The sequence below is a fragment of the Dysidea avara genome, chromosome 2, assembly GCF_963678975.1.
Source record: "Dysidea avara chromosome 2, odDysAvar1.4, whole genome shotgun sequence".
NCBI classification, from domain to species: Eukaryota; Metazoa; Porifera; class Demospongiae; order Dictyoceratida; family Dysideidae; genus Dysidea; species Dysidea avara.
The window spans coordinates 48,972,051-48,995,131 of record NC_089273.1 but is presented as its reverse complement, the minus strand read 5'-3'; positions in this window follow the sequence as shown (position 1 = coordinate 48,995,131).

The window sequence follows — 23,081 nt, the reverse complement described above, 5'->3', positions numbered from 1 at the left end:
ATTCTATTGCATTACAAGTTTTTCTGTAGGGAGTTCAGCTGCAAACAGTTAATCTTATAGACAGTTCAGCAAGAAGCAAGTCACCCTGTGGAGAATTAAGCTACAATTATATCACTGTAGAGATTCAGAACATTACAAGCCACACTGAAGAGAGTTCAGCTATAAACAAGTCATGCACCCTGTAGAGAGTTCACCTACAATTAAATTACTCTCTAGAGAATTCAGCTACACACAAATCACTGTGCAGAGAGTTCAGCTACAAACAAATTATCCTGTAGAGAGATCAGCTACAAACAAAACACTTTGCAGAGAGTTCAGGTACAAACAAATCAATCTTTAGAGTGATCAGCAACAAACAAATCAACTTGTAGAGAGATCAGCTAGAAACAAATCAACCTGCAGAGAGATCAGCTACAAACAAATTAGCTTGTAGAGAGATCAGTTACACACAAATCAACCTGTAGAGAGATAAGCTAGAAACAAATCACCCTGTAGAGAGTTCAGCTAAAACAAATCAACCTGCAGAGAGATCAGCTACAAACAAATCACCCTGTAGAGAGTTCAGCTAAAACAAATCAACCTGCAGAGAGATCAGCTACAAACAAATCAGCTTGTAGAGAGATCAGTTACACACAAATCAACCTGTAGAGAGATAAGCTAGAAACAAATCACCCTGTACAGAGTTCAGCTAAAACAAATCAACCTGCAGAGAGATCAGCTACAAACAAATCACCCTGTAGAGAGTTCAGCTAAAACAAATCAACCTGCAGAGAGATCAGCTACAAACAAATCAGCTTGTAGAGAGATCAGTTACACACAAATCAACCTGTAGAGAGATAAGCTAGAAACAAATCACCCTGTACAGAGTTCAGCTAAAACAAATCAACCTGCAGAGAGATCAGCTACAAACATATCACCTTATAGACAGTTCAGCTACAAACAAATTACCCTGTAGCGAGATCGACTACAAACAAATCAACTTGCAGAGAGATCAGCTACACACAAATCAACTTGTAGAGAGATCAGCTAGAAACAAATCACCCTGTAGAGAGTTCAGCTACAAACAAATCAATGTGCAGAGAGATCAACTACAAACAAATCACCCTGTAGAGAGATTATCTAGGAACTAGACACAATGTAAGGAGTTCAGCTACAAGCAATACACCCTGTTGAGATTTCAGCTACAAACAAATCAACCTGTAGAGCGATCAGCTAGAAACAAATCGCCCTGAAGAGAGGTCAGCTACAAAAAATCACCCTGTAGAGAGATCAGCTAGAAACAAATCACCCTGTAGAAACTTCAGCTACAAACAAATCAACCTGCAGAGAGATCAGCTACAAACAAATCACCTTATAGACAGTTCAGCTACAAACAGTTACCCTGTAGAGAGATCGACTACAAACAAATCAACTTGCAGAGAGATCTACAAAAAATCACCCTGTAGAGAGATCAGCTAGAAACAAATCACCCTGTAGAGACTTCAGCTACAAATAAATCAACCTGCAGAGAGATCAGCTACAAACAAATCACCCTGTAGAGAGATCAGCTAGAGACTAGACACAATGTAAGGAGTTCAGCTACAAGCAAATCACCCTTTAGAGAGTTCAGCTACAAACAAATCAACCTGCAGAGAGATCAAATCACCTTATAGAGAGTTCAGCTACAAACAAATTGCCCTGTAGAGAGATCAGCTACAAACAAATCAACCTGCAGAGAGATCAGCTACACACAAATCAACTTGTAGAGAGATCAGCTACAAACAAATCACACTGTGGAGATCAGCTAGAAACTAGACACAATGTAAGGAGTTCAGCTACAAGCAAATCACCCTGTAGAGATTTCAGCTGCAAACAAATCACCCTGTAGAGAGATCAGCTAGAAACTAGACACTATGTAAAGAGTTCAGCTATAGAAGAGGTCACCTTATAGAGGATTTAGCTACAAAGAAACCATCATGTAGAGAGTTCAGCTGCAAACAAATCACTCTGTATAGAGTTCAGCTAGAAAAAGTCACCTTGTAGAGAGTTCAGCTACAAAGAAACTGCCATGTAGAGAGTTCAGCCTCAAACAAATTACCGTGTAGAGAATTCAACAACAAACAAATCGCCCTGTAGAGGGATCAGCTAGAAGAAGTTACCTTTTATAGAGTTCAGCTACAAAGAAACCATCATGTAGAGAATTTAGCTGCAAACAAATCACCTGTAGAGAGTTCAGCTAGAAACAAATCACCCTGTAGAGAGATCAGCTAGAAGAGGTCACCTCGGAGTGAGTTCAGCTACAAAGAAATCACCACCTAAATAGTTCAGCTACAAAGAAATCACCCTGTAGAGAGTTCAGCTAGAAGAAGTCACCTTGTAGAGAGTTCAGCTACAAAGAAACCATCATGTGGAGAGTTCAGCTACAAAGAAATCACCACCTAAAGAGTTCAGCTGCAAACAAATCACCCTGTAGAGGGATCAGCTAAAAGAAGTCACGTTGTAGAGAGTTCAGCTACAAAGAAACCATCATGTAGAGAGTTCAGCTACAAAGAAATCACCCTGTAGAGAGTTCAGCTAGAAGAAGTCACCTTGTAGAGAGTTCAGCTGCAAAGAAACCATCATGTAGAGAGTTCAGTTACAAAGAAACCACCATGGATGTAGAGAGTTTAGCTGCAAACAAATAACCTATAGAGAGTTCAGCTAGAAACAAATCACCCTGTAGAGAAATCAGCTAGAAGCGGTCACCTTGTAGAGAGTTCAGCTACAAAGAAAGCACCATGTAGAGAGTTTAGCTACAAACAAATCACCTGTAGAGAGTTCAGCTACAATGAAAGCACCATGCAGAGAGTTTAGCAGCAAACAAATCACCTGTAGATAGTTCAGCTAGAAACAAATCACCCTGTAGAGAGATCAGCTAGAAGAGGTCACCTTGTAGAGAGTTCAGCTACAAAGAAATCATCATGTGGAGAGTTCAGCTACAAAGAAATCACCCTGTAGAGAGTTCAGCTAGAAGAAGTCACCTTGTAGAGAGTTCAGCTACAAAGAAACCATCATGTAGAGAGTTCAGCTACAAAGAAATCACCCTGTAGAGAGTTCAGCTAGAAGAAGTCACCTTGTAGAGAATTCAGCTGCAAAGAAACCATCATGTAGAGAGTTCAGTTACAAAGAAACCACCATGGATGTAGAAAGTTTAGCTACAAACAAATCACCTGTAGAGAGTTCAGCTAGAAACAAATCACCCTGTAGAGAAATCAGCCAGAAGAATTTATCTTGTAGAGAGTTCAGCTACAAAGAAACCATCCTGTATATAGTTCAGCTATATTTTAAGTCACCCAGTAGAGAGATCAGCTGCTAAAAAATATCCTGTGGAGAATAATGGGCATGTAATAAATATATGTGTATAATTTGTATAATTACTAATAAAATCAAAAATAATTGAAGTATTAAAAATCTTCTATAAGTTCTTTTCTTCTTCCTGTGGTAAATAAAAAAACACATGGGTTAAAAAAACCCCAAATCCAGCCATAGGCTGGCTTTGCAGTATACAAATACAAAAAGAAGTGATATCTAATCAAAAACAGCCAAGCTGTAAAAAATGGTGCGGCCCCCAAAAAGGCCATGGTAAAAAAAGATGTGAAATCCAAGGTGGCGGCCAAGAAATGGCTGTGATGGTAGGTTAATGGTAAAAATTTTAATAACGACAATTCAGGTGAATTTTGTGCCACTTGGTCTTGGCATCAAATTCACCTGAATTGTTATTATTAAAATTTTTACCATTAACCTACCATCACAGCCATTTCTTGGCCGCCACCTTGGATTTCACATCTTTTTTCACCATGGCCTTTTTGGGGGCTGCACCATTTTTTACAGCTTGGCTGTTTTTGATTAGATTAATAATAGCAGTAATGAAATTAGAGGTGGTGGGGTGAAAACTGATGTGGGCGGGGATGAGAAACAATTAATCAAGTTTGCCTGGCCTAACAAGTGTTGTAAAATGAATCCAATAAAGGTGATTGATATTGATAGGTCCTTGGATCAGGTACTATATAGCTGATAGTTTCAAAAGTAAACTTGTCAGTCTCTCGTTACAAGTGAAAGAAATATTTTATTTGTACTGCTAGCTCCTAGACTAGCTCAAACATGAGACTGAGGGTAAAAGGGGGTGGGTACAGTTGAAAGTATAATGTACATATGTAGCTATTTTGCACTCCATATTGTCACAATTGTCCAAATAGTTAAAATAGAGAAAAGTTCTGGTAGAGGCTGGAAAAACTTGGACCAACTAGGGGGTCTGTGGCATACATACTCCCCTAGGAAATTTTTGAAAAAATAGTGAATCTGGAAGCAATATATGTTGCACTTTTTGCAGCCTGCTTTTTAATTTGCTATACAGTACATACATTACTGTAACTTTGACTTTATTCTGTCAGTATATCTGGTGGAGCTTGCTATATGTGACTACGCCTATGAAAATAGGGCATGTGGGTACAAACTACACCGCATCACATAATATGTCATATCTCAGTACTAGGATAGAATATTTTCATTCTGTAACTTGTATTGTACAGCTAACTAAGTGTTGTTAGAAGTGTTAAAAATTTCATGGCCACAGAGTCATGGAATGCAAAGTTATGACACATCAAAGTGTGAGAAAGTAGGCATTTTTATGAGCCCATAAGCCCTAGTTTCGCAGGCCCGGTCACATATGCTTTTATAACTTATGTAGCTCCAGCACAATTAGTTCTTATAACTAACCTTTTGGCCATTAGCTATTAACCCTAAGTTACAGAGTTACAATTATACTGTAAGGGAAGAAACAACATTTTAATCAGGTTGACATCATGGTCTCAAAAGGTGTAAGGACACTATACCCATGCACATAACATTTGCATGCAATGACGACAACAGTATAATGTAATAACTTATGCAGAGTCATGCATGGACTGACTATATGTACAGTCAATGGCTACAATTCGTACGTATATGTGACCCAGTCTGTGAAAAGCTTAAGGGGTCTTATAGCTTTTCAATTGCATGTACTTGGCAACCTGTAACTTGACTTGTGAATGTGGTATCACCCTGACATTAGGTCTCCTTGTACCCCTAACAAAGCACTATGGCTTGAATTAATATGAAGGTGATAGGTTGAAAGCATGAGGAGTTATGTTTAGTCAAACGTGACAATCATTTGGAAAGGCTATAGGGCTATGGGGCCCCTTTTCGCAGGCCTGGTCACATATGTGCATCATAATGTGAAAATAATCACCATACTGTATACATTGCTTATAATATATAGCTTTTATGTTTCTTCAAATTGTATGCATACAATAATATTGTGCAGGCAGTATTCATCCTATATACCTGCAGCTGCCCGTGAATTCATTTAAGTATTGCTAGCTATTGGTTATATTATTATTAGTTAATCTATACTCCACAGATAATTTGTCAGTTTTGCCAATATACACAATCAGTGCGTACACACATGTAAGTCTTATAGCATTGCATCATGATTTTTTTATTATTATTATTAGCACTTTACAGTGACCAGCACTGAAGGTCTGACAGCAACATGTGCTGCAGCCTTAGGATTACCTAACCTAATTTCAGGGAATTAGACCTAATGACTTGACTTACTGACTGACTGAAAAGGTGTAACAGAAAAGGGGCCAAAGTAAGGAAAAAAATCCCTCCAACCCCAGGATTCGAACTGCAGGTCACCCAATGTCTAGTCAGGACCACACTCAGTCTTCCTCCACGAGGGATGGATTTTCTTCCTTAAACCTAAAGTATTTATTATTAGCACTTTACAGTGACCAGCACTGAAGGTCTGACAACAACATATGCTGCAGCCTTAGGATTAACTAAATTAATTTCAGAGAATTAGACCTAATGACTTGACTTACTGACTGACTGAAAAGGTGTAACAGAAAAGGGGCCAAAGTAAGGAAAAAAATCCCTCCAACCCCAGGATTCGAACTGCAGGTCACCCAATGTCTAGTCGGGACCACACTCGGTCTTCCTCCAGGAGGGATGGATTTTCTTCCTTAAACCTAAAGTATTTATTATTAGCACTTTACAGTGACGAGCACTGAAGGTCTGACAACAACATATGCTGCAGCCTTAGGATTACCTAACCTAATTTCAGGGACTTAGACCTAATGACTTGACTTACTGACTGACTGAAAAGGTGTAACAGAAAAGGGGCCAAAGTAAGGAAAAAAAATCCCTCCAACACCAGGATTCGAACTGCAGGTCACCCAATGTCTAGTCGGGACCACACTCAGTCTTCCTCCAGGAGGAATGGATTTTCTTCCTTAAACCTAAAGTATTTATTATTAGCACTTTATGATGATAACCTCCTTTCAGTATGCAGCTAGCTGGTTCTCATTATGGTTAAGTGGTTACTCTCATCACTACCTGTCCACAAATATGCAGCATACATAATTACTGTATGAATGGGATTGATAAACAGGAGCACAACTTGAGCAATATGTACCTATTTGAAACATTGTTCAAATTTGTAACCTTTTATGATACAGCAGATTTTGTAAGGTATGTATAAAATTATGTAGAATACTTTAAAACGCACTGTCAGATGGAAACTATTCACTGTTAAAGTGTATGGTTGTTTTACTGCTCAAGTTAGAGATCAAGACACACGGTAGTGTGTCGTGCGGCCCAAGAAGCCGGCGCGCAACCCCGTGAGTATATTGACAGGAAGAAAGAAAACGCAATTTTCGCACCTCCGTAGCTCTGTGCTGCCTTGATGAAACAAGACAAATTTTGCTGTGTACATTCCCTCCAACTTCAGTACTCCACATTCCAAATTTGAGCACAATCGCTTCAGGCATTCCTGAGATATGTGACTTCAAAAATTGGCTTAGTTTCTTCGTTTTTTTTCTTCTTATTTTTCTTCCTCTTTTCGCACACTTACAAAAACTGCTATAAAACGCGAACGCGTTATCCGATTGCCTTGAAATTTGGCACACAGAAGGGGGGTATAAAGGCGCATCTCTGTACCAACTTTGGCTGGAATACCATAAACAGGCAAAGAGTTATGAGCGATTATGCACGAACAATAACACCAATATGTTGTCACGCCTACAGGGTAAACCGCGTATGGTAAGAAGCTGAAAATCGGTGGGTGAATAGGTTAACTATTGAACCACAAACCTTTTGTGGTTTGAAAGAAATCGAGCTAAAAACCAGGAAGATACAGCGAAAAAATCAACAGTGTGTAACAATTACGCAATCGAGATTAGCTAATTTTTATTATTATTATTATTATTATGCTTGTTTTTTTTATTATTATTATTATTATTATTATGCTTGCCACGCCTACCAGATAAACCACTTGGGGTAATGCTTTGAAAATCGCTGTACAGATGGAGTTATCATCTTAGAAAGGTTCTTCAATGGTGTAGAAGAATCAGACTTAAAGCCACGGAGTTATAACACGAAATCCAACTTGGTGTAGCAAGTGCGAGATCGAGATACTCTAATAGAGCAGTCATCCTAATAGAGCAGTCACCCTGAACAGAATTCAAGAGATCAGTTAGAAATAAGTAACCTGTATAGAGATCAGCTACAAACAAATCACCCTGTAGAGAGTTCAGCTACAAACAATTCACCCTGTTCAGACATCAGTTATAAGAAATTTTCTTGTAGAGAGTTTAGTTACAACCAAATCACCCTGTTGAAAGATCAGCTAGAAGATGTCACCTTATAGATAGTTCAGTTACAAAGAAACCACCATGTAGAGAATTCAGCTACAAACTAGTGACCCTGTAGATACATCAGCTAGAAGAAGTTACCTTGTAGAGAGTTCAGCTACAAAGAAACCATTTTGTAAAGAGCTCAGCTGCAAACAAATCACCTATACAGAATTCAGCTACAAACAAATCACCCTGTAGAGAGATCAGCTAGAAGAAGTTACCTTGTAGATAGTTCAGCTACAAACAAATCATCCTGTAGAGAGATCAGCTAGAAGAAGTTACCTTGTAGATAGTTCGGCTACAAACAATTCACCCTGTACAGAGCTCAGTTAAAAGAGGTTTCCTTGTAGAGAGTTCAGCTACAGACAAATCACCCTGTAGAGAGATCAGTTAGAAGAAGTTACCTTGTAGATCTTTCAGCTACAAACAATTCACCCTGTAAAGAGATCAGCTAGAAGAAGTTACCTTGTAGAGAGTTCAGCTACAAAGAAACCATCATGTAGAGAATTCAGCCACAAACAAATCATGTATAGAGAGTTCAGCTACAAACAAATCTCCCTGTAGAGAGATCAGCTAAAAGAAGTTTCCTTGTAGAGAGTTCTGCTACAAACAAATCACCCTGTAGAAAGATCAGCTAGAAGAAATCACCTTGTAGAGAGTTCAGCTTCAAAGAAACAATTATGTGAGAGTTCAGGTACAAACAAATTGTCCTGTAGAGAGATCAGCTAGAAGAAGTTACCTTGTAGAGAGTTCAGCTACAAAGAAACCATCATGTAGATAGTTCAGGTACAAACAAATCACCCTGTAGAAAGATCAGCTATAGAAGAAATCACCTTGTAGAGAGTTCAGCTACAAAGAAACTATCATGTAGAGAGTTCAACTACAAACAAATCACCCTGTAGAAAGATCAGCTATAGAAGAAATCACCTTGTAGAGAGTTCAGCTACAAAGAAACCATCATGTAGAGAGTTCAGCTACAAACAAATTGTCCTGTAGAGAGATCAGCTAGAAGAAATTACCTTGTAGAGAGTTCAGCTACAAAGAAACCATCATGTAGAGAGTTCAGCTGCAAACAAATCACCTGTAGAGAGTTAAGCTAGAAACAAGTCACCCTGTAGAGAGATCAGCTAGAAACAAGTCACCTTGTAGAGAGTTCAGCTAGAAGAAATCACATTGTAGAGCTACAAAGAAACTACCATGTAGAGTTCAGCTGCAAACAAATCACCCTGTAGAGAACTCAGCTACAAACAAATCGCCCTGTAGAAAGATTAGCTAGAAGAAGTTACCTTATAGGGAGTTCAGCTATGAACAGATCACCTTGTAGAGAGTTCAGCTACAAACAAATCACCCTGTAGAGAGTTCAGCTACAAACAAATCACCCTGTAGAGAGTTCAGTTACAAAGAAACCACCATGTAGAGAGTTCAGCTGCAAACAAATCACCTGTAGAGAGTTAAGCTAGAAACAAGTCACCCTGTAGAGAGATCAGCTAGAAACAAGTCACCTTGTAGAGAGTTCAGCTAGAAGAAATCACATTGTAGAGCTACAAAGAAACTACCATGTAGAGTTCAGCTGCAAACAAATCACCCTGTAGAGAACTCAGCTACAAACAAATCGCCCTGTAGAAAGATTAGCTAGAAGAAGTTACCTTATAGGGAGTTCAGCTATGAACAGATCACCTTGTAGAGAGTTCAGCTACAAACAAATCACCCTGTAGAGAGTTCAGCTACAAACAAATCACCCTGTAGAGAGTTCAGTTACAAAGAAACCACCATGTAGAGAGTTCAGCTGCAAAAAAAATCAATCACTCTGTTGAGAGTTCAGCTAGAAGAAGTCACCTTGTAGAGAGTTAAGCTGCAAATAAATCACCCTGTAGAGAATTCAGCTACAAACAAATCACCCTGTAGAAAGATCAGTTAGAAGAAGTTACCTTGTAGAGAGTTCAGCTACAAAGAAACCACCATGTAGAGAGTTCAGCTGCAAACAAATCACCTGTAGAGAGTTCAGCTAGAAACAAGTCACCCTGTAGAGAGATCAGCTAAAAACAAGTCACCCTGTAGAGAGTTCAGCTAGAAGAAGTCACATTGTAGAGAGTTCAGCTACAAAGAAACTACCACGTAGAGAGTTCAGCTGCAAACAAATCATCCTGTAGAGAGTTCAGCTAGAAGAAGTCACCTTTTAGAGAGTTCAGCTACAAAGCAACCACCATGTAAAGAGTTCAGCTGCAAAAAACTCAATCACCTTGTAGAAAGATTGGCTAGAAGAAGTTACCTTGTAGAGAGTTCAGCTACAAAGAAACCACCATGTAGAGAGTTCAGCTACAAAGAAACCACCATGTAGAGAGTTCAGCTGCAAACAAATCACCTATAGAGAGTTCAGCTAGAAACAAGTCACCCTGTAGAGAGTTCAGCTAGAAGAAGTCACATTGTAGAGAGTTCAGCTATGTACAATGAAACTCCAATGTAGAGAGTTCAGCTGCAAACAAATCACCCTGTAGAGAACTCAGCTACAAACAAATATGCAGTGTAAAAAGATCAGCTAGAAGAAGTTACCTTGTAGAGAGTTCAGCTACAACGAAACCACCATGTAGAGAGTTCAGCTACAAACAAATCACCTGTAGAGAGTTCAGCTAGAAACAAGTCACCCTGTAGAGAGATCAGCTAGAAACAAGTCACCTTGTAGAGAGTTCAGCTAGAAGAAGTCACGTTGTAGAGAGTTCAGCTACAAAGAAACCACCATTTAGAGAGTTCAGCTGCAAACAAATCACCCAGTAGAAAGTTCAGCTATGAACAGATCACCCTGTAGAGAGATCAGCTAGAAGTAGAGCCTTGTAGAGAGTTCAGCTACAAACAAATCACCTGTAGAGAGTTCAGCTACAAACAAATCACCCTGTAGAGAGATCAGCTAGAAGTAGTCACCTTGTAGAGAGTTCAGCTATAAAGAAACCACCATGTAGAGAATTCAGCTGCAAACAAACACCCTGTAGAGAACTCAGCTACAAACAAATCGCCCTGTAGAAAGATCAGCTAGAAGAAGTTACCTTGTAGGGATTTCAGCTACAAAGAAATCACCCTGTAGAGAGTTCAGCTACAAAGAAACCATTCTGTAAAGAGCTCAGCTGCAAACAAATCACTTGTACAGAATTCAGCTACAAACAAATCACCCTGTAGAGAGATCAGCTAGAAGAAATTACCTTGTAGATAGTTCAGCTACAAACAAATCACCCTGTAGAAAGATCAGTTAGAAGAAGTTACCTTGGAGAAAGTTCAGCTACAAAGAAACCATTTTGTAAAGAGCTCAGCTGCAAACAAATCACCTGTACAGAATTCAACTACGAACAAATCACCCTGTAGAGAGATCAGCTATAAGAAGTTCCTTTGTAGATAGTTCAGCTACTAACAAATCTCCCTGTAGAGAGATCAGCTAGAAGAAATTACCTTGTAGATAGTTCAGCTACAAACAAATCACCCTGTAGAAAGATCAGTTAGAAGAAGTTACCTTGGAGAAAGTTCAGCTACAAAGAAATCATTTTGTAAAGAGCTCAGCTGCAAACAAATCACCTGTACAGAATTCAACTACGAAAAAATCACCCTGTAGAGAGATCAGCTATAAGAAGTTCCCTTGTAGATAGTTCAGCTACTAACAAATCTCCCTGTAGAGAGATCAGCTAGAAGAAATTACCTTGTAGAGAGTTCAGCTACAAAGAAACCATCATGTAGAGAGTTCAGCTGCAAAGAAATCACCCTGTAGAAAATTCTGCCAGAAACAAATTGCCCTGTAGAAAGATCAGTTAGAAGAAGTTGCCTTTTAGAGAGTTCAGCTACAAAGAAACCATTCTGTAAAGAGCTCAGCTGCAAACAAATCACCTATACAGAATTCAGCTACAAACACATCACCCTGTAGAGAGATCAGCTAGAATAAGTTACTTTGTAGATCGTTCAGCTACAAACAATTCACCCTGTAGAAAGAGCAATTAGAAGAAGTAACATTGTAGAGTGTTCAGTTACAAAGAAACCACCATGGAGATTTCTGTAATCAATATATGTAACCGGATTTGCGAAAAGGGGTCTTCCACACACATCCAATTCTGTAACCATTGGAGACCATAACTCAGTGTTCAAGTAACATATTAACCTGAAAATTTCACCATGTATTCAGCTATAGTGGTGCTCACCACTGCCCAAAATTCAAGGCAATAGCTCTTTCCAATCTGAAGTTATCAATTGTCAAAGTTGGCAAATTGGATGAGTGTGGAAGACCCCTTTTCGCAAATCCGGTCACATATGTATTATACAGTATATATAATTTGTACATTTACTGATAAAATATTTAAAGTACATCTACTTCATCTTTTCTTCTTCCTGTAGTAAAGAAAAAAACATAGGTTAAAAAAGTCCCAAAGCTGGCCATAGGCCGGCTTTGGGGTATACAAATACAAAAAGAAATGAAATCTAATCCAAAACAGCCAAGCTGTAAAAAAAGTGTGCGGCCCTCAGAAAGGCTATGGTGAAAAAAGATGTGAAATCCAAGGTGGCGGCCAAGAAATGGCTGTGATGGTAGGTTAATGGTAAAAATTTTAATAACGACAATTCAGGTGAATTTTTGTGCCGCTTCACAAAATTTACCTGAATTGTCATTATTAAATTTTTACCATTAACCTACCATCACAGCCATTTCTTGGCCGCCACCTTGGATTTCACATCTTTTTTCACCATAGCCTTTCTGAGGGCCGCACACTTTTTTTACAGCTTGGCTGTTTTGGATTAGATTTTCAGTTACATAACAGTTTATCTGATGGTTGTGTTGTCAAGTAGCTATAAAGTCAGCATAACAATTCCATAATTGCTGAAAAACTCCTCTTCAGTTGTTAATTAGGTTGCCAATTTTCAGTTATCTTTTTACTTATTTGAGATAGTCACTTGCCTATATGAGTATCACCAAATGTGAAGTAGGTGAAATATCACAGAGTAGTTCAGAGCTGGATTTCAGAAGTGCCTGGTGCTACACTAGCTAGTCCCTACTTTTCCACATACTTTGTTCAATGCCCAAAGTAGGGACTTTCCCACTGAGCTATGCTGTAATGCCATCATTCATCTCTTGTTTCACTACTTTCATTGCATAGATCTCTACTTTATTTTTAAATTAACAATTTTTAAAATACTATTCCCTACATTAGTTCCATCTTACTATTTTTCCTGTTACGAGAGAAACACGTCAACATCATCCTTTTCATTTTAGTCTTCCACTAGTCTCAACCACATCACACTTTAAATACGTACAATCATTTTTTCAAGTTAGTGAGTGGAACTAATTTATCCTCAACACAACTGACTATGACATTTTCTCAACAAATTTACAGCTACTCTAAATTAATAGTTAACTATTATGTTTACTTACTTCTGACTTCTGTTCTTTCTCTTTCCTGGGCATATACTAGCTGTGTTGACTGCCCAGTATAATAAATAAAATGAACTCGCAGGCCAGATCCAAGAGCTCACAGTTTTTAGTATGAGGCACAGGCACTTGTACCTTGAATAAAATAATCATCTACCCTAATAAAGCAGTCACACAAATGTGAAGTGACTACTTTTTGATACTATGCAGCATATGGTGAATAGTTAGTGACCATCGGTCAGAGTAACCAATTCTCACTTTGGTAGCATGAACAAAAGGACCTCTTGGTCTGGTCATCTTTGATCACCACAACGTCTCCAAGTGTAATTTTAGATCCTCCATTCCCTATTGACCTGTGGTGATTCTCTCTCAAACTCATCAAATACTCTCATTGCCACTGTCTTGTAATAAATTGACTCAACAAATGTCTCTGTTGCCTAGACTCTTCGTCAACATGTCATTAGTGCTGATCACTTCAAAGTGTGAATCATAGGGAGCACTGGTGATCTCCCTGCCATATACAACTGTATGTAGCTATATTATACTGACCAATTCAATCTAAACTAGATTCTGGACTGCTGCTAAAGGACATTGACTTGCTAATGGAATGGTGCATACCTGGCAAATGAAATTAGCTAAATATTGATAAATGTTGTTCTATGAGTTGAGTACATCACCATGCAATTACATGTACCATCATGTTTATCATATGTCCAACTCTCCACTGTCCACTGTTTCGCACTGTAAATACTTACCTAGGTGTTACAATTCAGTCCAACCTTAAATGGAACAAACATGTTCAACAAATTATACGAAAAACCAATAATTCTCTCTCTATGCTACAATGGAATATCAAGATAGCTTCAACTGATACCAAGACCCTTGCATACCAGTCATTAGTTAGATCACAACTTGAATATGCAGCGACAGTCTGTTCACAATGGCAGTACAGTCCTATCTGATATTAATATTAAGAAAGCTCTATGCCGTGCATTGCATTCAGGAAAGCCCATACATCAGTGTCTCACACCTGCTGCAATCACTTGGCTGGGAAACCTTAGAATCTCGCCTTACCAATGCTAGACTGTCAATGTTCTATAATTTAATAAAATGATTACTCAACAAAATTAATCATAATACCATATAATTCTTATCTCCAATATTCTAAAATAAGTTTTACCAGAGGAACTAACAGTTACAAATGTACTCCATTTCATTGCCATTAAAACACACATTTCAGAGCTCCTTTTCCCCCAACACTGTCACCCAAATGGAACAAACATCAGACCACATTGTAAATTCAGCATCTATTGATCAGTTCAAGTTAAATTTATTAAATTATTTTGATTGTCATGTATGTAATTTGTAATTGCTTTTTGATCTGTACATATCCTTCAAATTTAAGTTGTACAGTAATAATAATAAATTAACAGCTCGCTTTGTTCTCCTGCCTTGTGTTGCGTACTGGAAAGTCTCTAGTGAATTATTAGAAGCATGTGCACATGCTAGGCCTGCGCCTATTATGCCGGCATAATCTTGAGAATAACAGGTCACCAATTTCGTGAGAATAATTCCGGAATTATAGGATGGTTACAGGCATAATTTTAGAATAATCGGACGACCACGGGAATAATCAGTGGAATTAGGGGGCGTGTCTCTTCTTGATTACCTAGAAGAAAGAGTTGAGCTACTACAAATGATATAAAGCTGACAGGAGTGCTAGCTGAAAGGAGCTGAAAAGCCTCTAAAAGATCGATATATTCTAATAGAACGCTCAAATACTCTAATAGAGCAGTCAGATCGTTTTATGTTAACAATCTGCAGCCAGCATCAGGGATTTAACTGCATATGATTATCTGCAATTTTGAAACTTGTACATCTTATATATATATATCTTATGCCAGTGTATCTTCTTCAAGTCTTTGAGCATTATTATCTACCTAACTTAGTTACAGCATAATTATTAATTATAATACACTAATAATTAAATGCACTTGAATTATTACTGTAGATAGCTATTTTAAGTCTGCTGTAACTATTATGGATAGAAAAATGATGTGTAAGGTGGAATGCTTCATATATGGCTATTAATAATTCGGACAAAACTACTTATAGCAGCATCTTGAAAACCAGGCGACTAGACACAGATATATACTGAATGAGAATAATTATGGAATAATAGGCTGGATACAAGAATAACAAAAAGAATAATAGGAGAATTTTTTGAGAAATTCTGGAAAGAATAATAGGTAAAATTTTGAGCATAATAGGCTCAGGCCTATTTGGTAGCTTATATTGTTATTGCAGAAACAATGATCATGTTGTACGTAGTAGCTACTATAAAGTGTGTGCATAGCTACACATGTATTTTAAAGGCCTGCAGAGCTTACGATGTTTCTTTATATGTATAGTTTGCATGCATAGAATAAAAGAAAATATAAATGAGTGACCAGGGGAAGGTCAATGTTAAATTTGTTTTCTAGACACTGTTACTCCTTCCACTATAATGCTCTCCTCTCTGTCATTGACTACAAGCAATTTCACATTTGGATTGGCATGTTTGACATTTCTTATCATAATCATCATTGTACCATCGTCTTCACTACTAATTGAGTATATCACGATCTATTACTGAACAGCATAGTACAACTGGCTTTTATGGTCACCACAATAATAATTATTTTACTAGTTTCAAAGTATAACACAACCAGGCACAGTAATAGTCATTGTTGTCCAGTGACTCCCATCCCTGTGACTGCAATGGATCATGTTGGCTAAAAGTACACTAACTCTGTAGTGATCTTCAGGTTCTTTATTTGGTTTGAGGTTATTACTTATATTACCTTGGTAACTCTTTTGTTTTCTCTGATGCTGATGCTATTTTCTTTACGCAAAATAGAGGGATCTTGATTTCTTTGTTTTGGATCTTGTCTCATAAGAAAGTAAGTACACAAATATTCTCAGGACCACCAACTAACCTTTCCGCTAGAAAGACTTCCTAGAAAGACTTCCTTCATCCATATGACATGGGAACACCTAATTGTTGGGATTATTACCATCTATTTTTTTAACAGACCCAACTAATAGTAATCCAGAAGAAATGGATTTCTATTTCTTCTGGTAATAGTAATCCAGAAGGAATGTTCCCACCATCCTACAGGATAACATGGTGAAGTAATCACTAGATTAGTGACATTGTGGTGTATCATTAGGATGATTAGTATTTCCAAAAAAGTGATTTTGTGGTGTATTTGATTCATTGTTAGCTGCAGCCGCAGCTTTAGTTGTATCAGTGGTTGAGAGACTTCCACTCCAAATGTATAATTGTATCAATATTAATGTCATATTATCTGGCAAGGGAGGAATTATTTGTAATGGAGATCTCTGTGTTTTTAACATGCTGGCTTGTTTGACCCTTGTTTTTTTACTTTTCCCGGAAATCTCTTTTCCCATGCTTTAATTTTAAAAAATTATTGTTATATACATGCACTGGTGCTAATTAATTTACTGTACAAAATAATGTAGTATTATTCACACATAGCTGTGCATGTATGTATGATACCGTATGTTTGAGTATAACAAATATTTGCACGTACATAAATTATCCAAGTAAGTGCAATAAAGCTTGTAACTAGGTCAGGATTAAATTTTGTTGCCTAGCATTAGTTGCTATGGATTGTTGGATTAATTTTCAAAAGATTTTATGCTGCAACACATGTGAATACTCCTTAATCCGAGGGGTAGCCAGCACCCACGCAAAAACCCAACACGGTGTACGAGAGTCTCAAATAGTTAAGTATTTCAAAGCACATTTCTGTATTATTTCAATAAATATTTCATGTATTTATATGTATTTATAATAGGATTTCTCAGATAGGTGTACGAGAGTCCCAAGATGATAGCTACCCCTTGCCTTAATCACAAAGAATTACTAACCAGCAGTAGTGATGGTAGAAAAACATTAGAATTTAATAATCTTTCTGCTTCCATGTGGGAGACGAGATGTTGTATTAACATATGACAGATATCATGGTATTCGTAATATCAAGAGTTAATAATCCCTACTATTATTAACTCTTGGTAATATTATACCAAAAGATATGCTGGTACATATTTAGGAAAGGGTGCCATAGTGTCTCGCACTATAGCATCTATTTTAAGTTTGTATATCTTTCGGTATATATTTCGAATACCATGATATCTGTAGTATAAATTATTTAATAGTTATACCATGGCTGTGAGGGTTTTTACTGATAATTATATACATCCAAAGCCCGAGGGCTGCAGGTGTATATATCAGCAAAATCCCAAGCAGCCGTGGTATAAGTAATATATATTACTAAGGGCACACTCACCTGATAGGTGGAAGAACTACAGAGCACTCACCTCATTTGTTTTATTCACTAGCATCTGATGATCTATTGTGGTTTCAATTGTGTGGGCAAATAACCCTCACAATGTTATTACTATATGTTGTTATGTTTCAACTCATGACAGAAACTTTCGATTGCTGGATTGATTTTTGAGATGTAAAGTTTTTAATACTACATTAAACCTATGCTATTGTCGCGGTGAGATTAAGTTAAGCACTTAGGACTATAAGCTACTCACCTATAGTTGTCATATTCTTCTTGTTTCGTGGTCTGCTCAATGGATGACATGCCCCTCATGCAGTGGGTAGAATACACATCCATGCATCACCCAAGTGCTTGTTTTACAGATCATTTGTCTTAGATTAGTTACTATCAAACAATCTAAACTTAGCAACTATACTGAGCCTAGCCTTTAAACCAAAACCCGTAATCAAAATCTCCATGTCAGTGTTCAATGCAGCAAGTCAAAGCGTATCGTATCTTTGAACTGGTTGGGCATCAAAGCCATGAGCAAACTGCGTTCCCATGATAGATATTGCCTGGGCAATATGCCAGATAAAAAAACAAACTTGAGCGGTGCCTTTGAATGCCCACGCTAAAGTGGTATATATACATATAATATTTTCAAATGTGGTATAGAGCAGTTTAACTAGACTTTAAAATTGATGCTATATATGTGCAAACAATTACACAAATACTAAAATGACATACACAAGTAAACATGCAAAATTAAAATACTGTAATTCTAGTGCTCAGTCACACCATGCTACAGTAACACCACAATGGAAAAAAGTCCATGCTATCCATTCTAAATAAGTTATCAATATCATCTTCATGTATATATCCTCTTAGTATATGGTAACTTCCACACGAGATTAATTTCCTATGTGAAAATTTCTCCTCTAGCCTTGATCTAAAATATCTTGGACAGAACCTATTACTAGCAGAAACACCAGTTATTACATTAATGTGGCAAGTTATGAGGTTTGGAGAGTTTTCTATAAGAGCATATATACCAACTAGAGGTATAAAGCGTGTACTCAAAATGACATGTACCAGTCCACCATGAGCGGATATTGTGTCCATTAGCATCTCATCAAGATTTAATTGTTCTGATTCAATGTACAATTGTTGCAAGTTGCAATTTGCTTTTGACCAAGAACATGATAATATTATACTGTCACCTCTATACCACAGATACCTTAGTTTCTCACAAATGTTGATAAGGTCAATACCGTTTGTAACACAATGGATGAGCGATGGAAAGTTGGATAGCTGCAGTGGTTGATTATTTTCAACACACTTGGGGCAATACGAACGAGAGTATGATTCCAGTGCCTTTATCTTGAAACACTTCTTGTGTAGACTAATTATGATGTGTTTAGTTTGATCATCTTCAAAACATTGCAAACAGCATAAATCAATAGCCAAAATAGTTAGTTGTAAATCAATTAATATTTCCCACAGTTTTACACAACACTCCACATTTTCTACTGAAATTCCTAATATGTTTAGGCCTGATAGCCTTTTATAGCCAGTAGCAATTGCACGTAAACCTTGCAGCCTTTTCAAACAGTTAACATTTAGGGACAAGTTTAGTCGTTGCAAGTTAGGACAAGCAATGGCAAGCTGTTCTAGGTGACCAGGGTGAAACAAACCACACAGTGAAGCACTGAAATGTGTCAAAAATCCAATATTAGTTATTGTACCATTCAAAGTATCACAATTACAGCTCTTTAGCATCATAGCCCTGTGTACTACATTATCATCACTCATAGTACGGTCAGTTAATGCTAGTATATAATGGTCTAGTCCTAACAATCCATAATTACTAGCGGTTACATTTGATTCGATATAATTGTGACCAATAAAATGTAATTGGATGTCAGGAAATGTAGGAGCTAAACCAATAATATTTTTAAAATTGTAGTACACTTTAAAATAACCAGTGTGATTAACTGCTTGTGATCTTAATGGTATCCATGTGTCAACTGCTTCATCTATGACTTTAAGGTATTTAGAAACAATGTTTAATGTGTGTGGTATTAAGTTACATGCCATCCACTGATTTAACAAACGATGGATTGCTTCAGTAAACAATAAACCTTCCTGTACCTGCTCTCTGATTGTAAGTTCTTTGACAGTATTACCATTGACAGCCTGTTGATTATGCCCTGCAATCAGAAGCAGTTGCTCGATGTCATTCTTTTTTGACCACAAGATGTCTAGATATTGTAGATTTCTCATAGATTGTACTACTACCATTAATTGATTAAGACTCGGTCGAGCTGATGGCAAACTAAGTCGTACAAGGTCTCTACAATGCTCTAACATGTTGACTCGTACCATGAGATCCGGAAATGATAATTGTTTCATGTATCTGCCACACAATATGAGCACACTGTTGATTAAATGTTCCTCGTGAAAATCTAAATGTGGCCAGAAAATGACCCTCCATAATGATGGGGTTTCCACTGCTGCTCGTATTCGTTGTGAAACATAGCGCAGTTTAACTCTGTCACGGATGCTACTCACAAAAGAGAATACGTACACCAGCAACTCAATTGGTAGAGACACTAAAGTGTACAGAGGCTGTTCACTTAACAATCTAACATTTTGGTCCATCTTGCTATTAAAGCTAGCTTAATCTGGGCTGAGTGCACCTAGCTACTATGGTATATCCCGCCGCCGTTACCTATCCTAGTGCATGAGAGATTTCCTGTTCTCAGCCAGTGAGAGATTAGCATTTCATAATAGCTACTGAGAGATTTTGGAGTGCCAATTACATAAATAGCTACTTCAAAGTGCATGATTTTTTTTACATTTGCTGAGAGATTTTGTCTGAGTGCTGAACTAGTCAATGGTAGCTACGTATACTGCAATTTCAATCAAATCTGCCCTCCTGCATTGCTATTATTTTTGAGTATTGGAAGATGAGAATTCAATAATTTTTTATTGTTGGCAGTATATTAAGGTGTTGATATGGCTTTGCATTGCCTATTGCATAAGATAAAATAGGAACACGTTACAGCATGAAAATTTTAATTATACAGTTGTTGTTACAACCATAAAATTAAATGTCTAGCTACTAATGATTTTGCAAAGTGGAAAGTGCAGCCAGCATAGAAGTTATTATCTTATTCTACATGGTTGATTCTCTGACACCAGTGAATATTACAAAGTAAATAAATTCTTTCCATGCACCTACAGCTGAAATGTTAGTCAGACATCATGACACAGTGAAATTTTTTTACCAATGGGACAAGATCTGGACAGTAGGTATTATAACAAACCCATTGATACAGTTTGTAAAGCTACTGATGTTGCTTTCCACAACATCGAGCTATCAATGGAATATACCATGTATGGAATAGACCGTACAGGTGGCCAGCCTATGCATCATTGTAGTGGTACACTATCAGTCAACATGATGCAATGCATATTCCTAGGAAAAGAAAATCATTGACTAGTAACCCTTTCTATATAATATTATGCCTGGTTTGTGTACAGCTTGAATTGGCAAATAATTTGGTGACCACCACAAACCTGTTGTGATATTGTGTAACTGATAGCTACATGGCGGAATATGCAAGCTTGGTAGAACATATACAACTAATTGACAATGAAGTAGCAATGTTGAAACATACTTCAGAATCCTCTGTATCTGAAATACAAAATGACTATTTCATAGACTTGTATCTCCTACGAGCACTCAGATGCACCATGAATATAGTTATATTATCATGTTGTATTTCTTTTACATGATATTGTGAGCTATTCATATGACCATATATGTACACAAATGTAAATTGTACTGCACATACACCTGTACATACATACAAAGCAAACATCTAGCTATTTACAAATGCATGAAAATCAGTTATATGAATACACAAACAGCATTGGAAGAATTAAGAGTTGTATGCAAGTCTAGTTTGATCAAGCACCACATAAAGTACGTAGCACATAATATATCTATAAGCACACAAATAATGGAGGACAGTTTTCCACTCTTTTACGAAAGTAGTGGATAGCACTAATTCTACTGTTGATACATTATTCACTCTTTATATGTGACCAGGCCTGCAAAAGCAGGGCGTGTGAGCACAAACTACATTCTCAGCACTGGAGTAGAATATATACATTTTGTAACCTGCATCTTAAAGCCAATTAAATATTTAATAAGAAATGAAAGTAGCATGATGATATAAAACATTATGAGTCATGAAAGTTTGAAAAAGTAGGCAGATTGCATCTGCCCACATACCCTGTTTTTGCAGGCCCAGTCACAAATACATCTTTAATTTTTCACTGGTGAATACCATCAATGCCATAGCTTGAATATTGCATGTCTAACCATACAGTCTCATGCACCAACAGAAGCTTCTCACTTAATAGCATCAAATTAATGCATTACAGGTCATCAAAGTTTCAACACCTCAGGGAATTATGCCTGCATAATTTTGAGCATAATGATGGGTTAAAAGAATTAGGAATTATTCTAGCATTTTGAAGTAATTTAAGAGCATAATTTGCATATAAATTACACAATTTCATGTAAGTTCAGATCAAGATACTCTAATAGAGCAGCCAACTACTCTAATAGGACAGTCAGCAGAACAATCTTTACTCTATCGCAATAGTAACTAAGCATCTTACCAGCTAAAAGATAGCTTTTCTGTCTAATAGAACAGGATGACTACTACTCCAATATCTTTCAAATTGCAAAAGTCGAATAACTTTTATAATCACTGGGAATAATTTTGAGAATAATGAGTTCATTTTGGGAATAATAAGAGCATAATGATAACTTTTTTGGAGAAATTTGGAATAGAATGATGAAAATTTGGAGCATAATTCCCTGAGGCCTATTATGCTCTAGAGTTGGCTGTTTTATTAGAACATATCAGTCTGTTGTATTAAAACTGTTCTATTAGAGTATCTCGATCTGTTTCCGTGAAGTGCAAATAGTTGGCCAAGAAACAATAACATTGCAAATTTTTCTTGTCTATGATATGAAATACAGCATTAAGGTGTATTGTGTTCATTCTTAGCTGTACGTTTTGTGGACACAATTTGCATTTAATTATCAATCTTGATAATTATCCTATTATGCTGGCATTATGCATGATGCTTTTGCTAGCCTATTACGCTTGAAGCTGACATGTTTACTGTGTTCACATGAAGTATATTACATGTTGAACAAGTATAAAAACATATGCAACAGTTAACACATACGTCCAGTGTACCCCCAGTGACCAGCTGCAGTCAGGGATACCTGTTCATGCAAAATGCAGCATTAGATTTTTCATAAACATCCATTGGTTGTGTACATTATGTAGAAATGTGTGATGCAGAAGAAAATACTACTGAAGATTCTGGGTCAATCAGCATAATGATTCAAAGTTTGCTACCACAACTTTGAAGGAGGCTATACCTGAAATTCCTGGTTCTGTACTTTATGACTCAAAATGGAAGATGCTACAAGACTACATTGAAGCATTACCTGATGGTGTTGACCTGATTGAAAACAACGCAAAAGTTCAGTACAGAAACTCAGCAGATAGCAGCAGTGATCATAAGGTATCGGTCGATGAATTACATAAACTTATTTGTGATGTA